Here is a 6,225-nt window from a genome sequence, read left to right as displayed (position 1 = left end):
AGAAGCACCTAATAAAGCTCACACCATGCTAAACACTGGCTCGAGAAGATGCTCCATCTCCGGCCTCGGATACCTTAGACTCCTCAGGCAAGTAGTGAGGAATGATGTGCCGTCGAATGTTGATCCCCACACTCTGAAAAAATCAAGCACTCTCATCTCTTCGCATTGAGGGCTTGTGGCCTCGACAACAAAGCAAGAAAAGGTAAAATGCATCCATCTTTGATGAACTACCCCCAGACCCAAGAAGGTTAGCATAACAAGCAATGACCCAAAATAATGTTATGTATTGCTATCAAAAAATGACATGTTTTTAACCCACCTCTACAGTGAATCCCTCAACCATGGATACCCCCTTAGGGGCTATATTGTCGACTGTCAAACGACAAAACATCTCCAAGTCACAACACGTGGCGTACCTCTCCACCCATGTAGTAGATGCACCTTTCAACATAACATCAAACCAAACAAGAAGCCATAAGCAATAACAATGGCTACAACATGATTCAATTGTCATATTTCAAACAAGGCCACAAAGACAAATACTCACCATCAGTAGGAGCGATAACAACCACCCATCCTCTATCTCCCAACGCAGCTGCAGCTACTCCAAGACCATGACGGACATGATCTTCAGATAGCTTGTTCCATAATGGAACACCATCATGGCCAAAGGCAGACTCCATGGGTAAGTCTAAGAGCACAAAGTCTGCTGCCCAAGCAACCTGCTTATTTTTTTTGTGAACAGTGAGGCCCCTTTATCTAGATCCACAAAGAAAGAATGGATATTTGCATACTCCTCATTTCTAATGGACAATACAAAGTCCTTGCCCATTGCAATGTAATCACCTATTCCATAAGTAAATATGGATGCATCCAATGCCTGCAAAGATGTGACTCCCAAGGGTGGAACATAAATAGACGACCTAGCATTATTTGTAGGAAAAGAAGGCCCTAAGGTGATCAACAATACAAGGGAATGCATCACAACAACCAACTAGCAAAAGTAGTTTGAAAATTCATTGAACAATTAATAAAATATACATCATATCATCATCACATCCTACATGCATGAACTCACAAATCCGTGTTTATGATATCATTGCATTAATGAAATATACAAAAGAAATGTATGTACCTTCATCTTGCTTTACAAATTCAATGTTCTTGGCTTTTCCATCCTTTGACTCCCTTGTTTTATTATTGGCTATTGCGGGTGGCTCTTTAGGATTTCCCTCAACTTACATACCAAAATGATCGTTGTATAAGTATATGAATTTATTAAAGAAGAAAAAAATTACAAGGACAAGCACCTTGAACATGTTGAACGGCATCCTTCTTCATTGTCTTCTCCCATGCATCATACTTCTCTCTTTCCCATGGAAGAACATTTGGATGAGGCATGTCTATCCACCAAGGGCAATTTTATCTTTCATAACTTGACAAAGATTTCATATAATCACCATACATAGATGACTCTTTATTGACAACATCAAGCCATGCATTGCAAACCCTTGGCGAGTCTCCTAATAACTTGAGCTCTCTCAAATGGAGAAGATACCTAAAAGTTGGATTAGGGTCACAGACAGCAGCAGTATGCAGAGAGCCAGGTAGAGAGTCAGGCAGAGAGTCAGGTTAGATCACAGAGGCAGACTACTTAGAGACCTTCGAGGGTGGAACCTTCAGTCAGGAAGGTTTACCGTTGGAAACAGAGGCCAGTCGTGGAGGACCAGCCAGGTAGAGCACTTGAGGAGAGAGCAGGACAGAGGAGATCAGGTTGTGGTGGTAGCGGAGCAGCGACTAGAGAGGATTCCAGAGGGTGATGATTGAGCAGTGTGAGGAGCCGACCTTGGCCCCTCTAGTTCCAGTAGTTTCAGAGGCCCCCTCGTCAGAGATCCCATCTGTGGTGCAGCTCACTGCTTATAGAGCCTACGGAGGTTAGAGTGGAGGTGGTCCCCCCCGGCGATCACAACCTCCCCACCTTCACACTTCTCTTCAGAGTCCGATGTTCCCTTATCTCAGTGGCTTCCAGGCTATTTCTTTGCACAGGGTCCTTGGAGGAGCCCAAAGAGGAGCCTGAGAGACGGACCCTTACAGATACACTTGATGTTCTTACAGTACTCCCCCAGGAGGGGCGCTTTCTTTCGGGCTTCAGTCAGCTCTCCTATGTTCAGATTTATGTTTCGGACCAGCCATGACATTAGATGGGACTTGGTTACAGTGTATGATGCAGTCTATGAGCAGGTGGAGTCGATGGCATATCACTACCTCCGTGAAATGGCCATCATGCTACTTTCTCAGAGATTCTCGGAGTCCATCGGGAGGCTTTTTTGGTCAGAGACAGGTTCTTATTGGTGCCTTCCCCTTGTTTTCACTCTAGAGGATGAGGCCAGAGTCCCAGATTCTCTTCACATTTGGGATGCCAGGGCGAGTTCTTCGCATTTGGGTGTGAGTTACAGACCCATGTCACAGTGGATGCGTAGCATTTTTGAGGGTCAGAGTCATGGATTTACAGTTCCATGGGAGTTTTGATGGGAGTACAGTTCACGCAGCAGTTTTGTGGATTGTTGGAGCCCAAGAGGCTGAGGTGCGTTACCCTGGGCTGCATCGCCGGGAATTGACCGGCAGATTCATGCAGCTGCAGCGAGTTCCCAGTCTTTTCTTGCCCATATTCACTTACACCTTTTGTACTACCCTCTGGGTACTTTTCCCCCTTGCCTATCTTAGGGGTTTTTCACCCAGATATCCACCATATTGTATTGATGAGGATTTTTCCCTTGGATTCACTGTTGTATTATTGTATCGACCTTTTGGTCTTTCTTGATTAATATAAGGGTACAAGCCCAGTTGCCTTCGGGTTAAGAGAGAGAGAGAGAGAGAGAGAGAGGCGGCCACAGGGGTGCTGCCTCCATGCGGCGGCCGCTGGAAACTCATGCTAGGTTAGTAGCATGAGGCTAAATGCACCCCGAAACCTGCAACTTCTATTGCTATCCACGAACCTTTTCTGTTTGGGCATAGCATTAGGGTTGAGGTTTCTTTCAGGTTGGGTTGCAGTGGTGGACTTCATCGACAAATTCTCTCCCCAGCCTCTGCTCCCCTCTCCTCATTGGTGGTATTGATCATATGCGGCGAGGACACCGTGCTACAGCTCCGTTGATTGCTGCCGGGGGTGGCCGGTGTTCTCTTGTGGCCTCTTCTTCCGTTCTCTCCTTATCACAAAAAGCCAAGATTCTGCCTTACCCTAGTGAATTTTAAGCATTGGCACCATCTCGTAAAAATTTACTAGGGTAAGGCCTCGTCTCAATTTTTGGGTATTGGATGGTGGCGAAACTTTGTACATATAAGGTCCTATGTCCCTTCCTTGCTCTTACAAATTTTGGTTATCTTTTGATATCAAGAAATCAAGATTTTACCCTACCCTGGCGAAACTTTGTACACACAAGGTCCTATGTCCCTTCCTCCTCCTTGCAAAGTCTCATTGCCATTAGATATCAAAAAGCCTTGCTTCTGCCTTACCCTAGTGAATTTTAAGCATTGGCACCATCTCGTAAAAATTTACTAGGGTAAGGTCTCGTCTCAATTTGTCGATATTGGATGGTGACGAAACTTTGCGCTTATAAGGTTCTATGCACCTCCCTTACTCTTAAAAATTTGGTTTGTTTCTGATGTCAAAAAGGTAAGATTTTGCCTTACCTTGACAAATTTTACACATTACCAATTGACATCAATTAATGCCAATTAATTTTACACATTACCAATTAACATCAATTTTGACATATAATTGACATAAATCGATACCAATTGACATCAATTGATGTCAATTGATGCCAATTGATGCCAATTGGCATCAATTGATATATATTTGACATCAGTTCATGTCAGTTGACGTCAATTGATACCAATTAACATCAATCGATGTGAATTGACATTGATTGTTGGTGTCAATTGATATATAATTGACATCAATTGATGTCAATTCATGCCAATAGACATCAATTGATATCAATTGGTGTCAATTGATGTATAATTGATACCAATTGATATTAATTGATATCAATTAGGCATGAATTGGTGTTGATTGATATCACCGCGTGGTCTCAGGTTTGTTTTTAGGATTCTGCACGGTTCTTTTTTTATAGTGCAGACATCGAATTTGAGCATACAGACAGTGTACCCACTGCAAAAGAGTATTGCAGGTGTTATTTGGTGTATGTATGCATATTGTGGTGATTGGCAGTGACATAGTCATGTTTTGGGCATCGCTACAGACAAATAGAGTACATTTGCAAGTTTTTGACTATTTGCAGAAATGGCTAACAATGATGGCCTTAACCAAGCTATCAGTGAGAAGTTGGATAAGAACAACTTCCATGCTTGGAAGTTCAGAATGACCAACTTTCTGATAGGAAAATCTCTCTGCTTTTGTGGTAAACACTTCAAGCAAGATGAAACATGGAAGCAAATCAAGTGTGATATTTACTTGGGAAGACACTCATGCTTGCTCTTGAAAATCCCAAGAGAAGTGGGGAAGACTAGAAACCCATGATTACTAGGAGCATTAATACACATAAACAAGCGTAAAACCATCTTAAACTACCTAATGCTACCCATAGCAGCAAATACAGAAAGTTTCCAGCCAAGGGCTATAAATTTTCCTGAATCGAAATTCAAACAATGCATTGTCGACTGCCTTCAGCTTGATTAGGGTAAGCCAAGACATCCTTACCTTTCAATCATGAATGTCAGCACTACCACCATTGTTATCAATACAGCATAGGTATCAAGATGACTGAATGTTTTCCACATGGATAGAATGAAACAAATACATACAGCATGTGAACACGCTATGCCATTGTGAAGAGACCAATGCAACATAGTGATGATCAATAAGAAACTAAAGGGAGAAAGGAGAATTTTCCTAAAATATAATCAATGCATCACCTAATGCGATGCACAACGCTAGCTGTTTTCATTACAAAAACACTGTTCGTATGCAGCTATGAATGACACTCACATCAACCATTTCTGTGCCTGTGTTCTTCTCATCCCGCATCCCCTTTCCCTTTCTTTGTACAAAAGGATGTAAAATTTCAGGGAGTTCTTCAAACAAAAATACTCACCATCCCAGTATTTTTCATACTCGGAGCCTTTGCCAAGAGTCCTTTTGGTAATTTAGCAATAGCCTGGCAACAAGAGGAGAAAATAGAGATGTAGTTACTTCACGGATTACAACAACATCATGAGCTTCTGCAGGGGAGGCACGCATACCTGGTGGGGGTGGGCCGCGGGGGCCACTGTGGCCCACACCGCACCTAGCTTTCCCACAAGGGAGTGGCATCTACCTAGGTATGCCTGCAGAAGCTTCCCACAAGGGAAAATGCCCAAAACTTCGTGTGTGTGTGTGTGTGTGTGTGTGTGTCTCATCATTAGGACCTCAATGGAAGGCTTCTTGGGCCCTTTTATTTGGCAGTTTAAGGGAGTCAAACCTTTTCTCTTAAGAAGAATTTGAATTTTGGAGGGAAAATGGAATTTAAAATCTAGCGGATAAAACCATATCATGTAACATATCTATGGAAAGCTCTTGATGCGTAGATCACGGATCTGTAATCTCCGCTCAAATCGGAGCTTGTATGTAGAAGTTATGGAGGTCCGAAAATTGTAAAATTGCCCCCCCTCCCCCTTGGGCGAAAAAGTGCACCCTTTGACCACTCTTACACCTCTCTTAAAAACCCAACATTTGGGTCCACATGGCAACCCCCCATTTGGCTATTCCTTAATCACCTTGATTAGGCTTGGGCAAATTAAAGGGCCCAAGAAGACCCCATTCACTTCCTAATGATGGGCACAGAATACGTGGGTGGGAGAGGTATTGCGGATGAGGTCTGCAAGGTTGGAGACGGAGAGGACGTAGTGGGAGAGACGATCTGCACACCTACCCATTTTTAAGCCTCAAAAAGCTTGTACATATTTTCCCTATTGATAAGAAGATCCAAGGGCTTTCATTTTGTAATATTGAGTTCTTTTATTAAGTATGAAACCATCTTTTGCCTAGCGTCACGATGAAAAACATGTTTCCCAACTCTATGACAAAATGTGTATTTTGCACCAAGATTAGCCCATTGAGTAGTCCTTTTTCCTAATTAGTGAGCCCACATGCCTAAACACCTTCCACATATCCTAATTTTGCAATGATTTGGTCTATGGATAAGGTTGCCTTCTCTTTTATTT

The 6,225-nt window shown here is 42.8% G+C and overlaps 1 long non-coding RNA gene across 1 annotated transcript; it reads right to left on the bottom strand.

The window, feature by feature from the left end:
* Window positions 1-238: 238 nt before the first annotated feature.
* On the bottom strand, window positions 239-840 carry LOC147620330 (uncharacterized). Its single transcript, XR_015261805.1, has 2 exons — window positions 548-840; window positions 239-441 (listed from the first exon to the last, which is right to left on the bottom strand). It is a non-coding gene; the product is annotated as an uncharacterized LOC147620330 (long non-coding RNA).
* Between the last annotated feature and the right edge of the window lie 5,385 nt (window positions 841-6,225).

The sequence above is a fragment of the Cibotium barometz genome, chromosome 32 (genome assembly GCF_041138505.1).
Source record: "Cibotium barometz isolate CiBa-2024 chromosome 32, ASM4113850v1, whole genome shotgun sequence".
NCBI lineage: Eukaryota > Viridiplantae > Streptophyta > Polypodiopsida > Cyatheales > Cibotiaceae > Cibotium > Cibotium barometz.
Note: the sequence above shows the minus strand (reverse complement) of the source record. Positions and strands in the feature narration are given on the sequence as shown.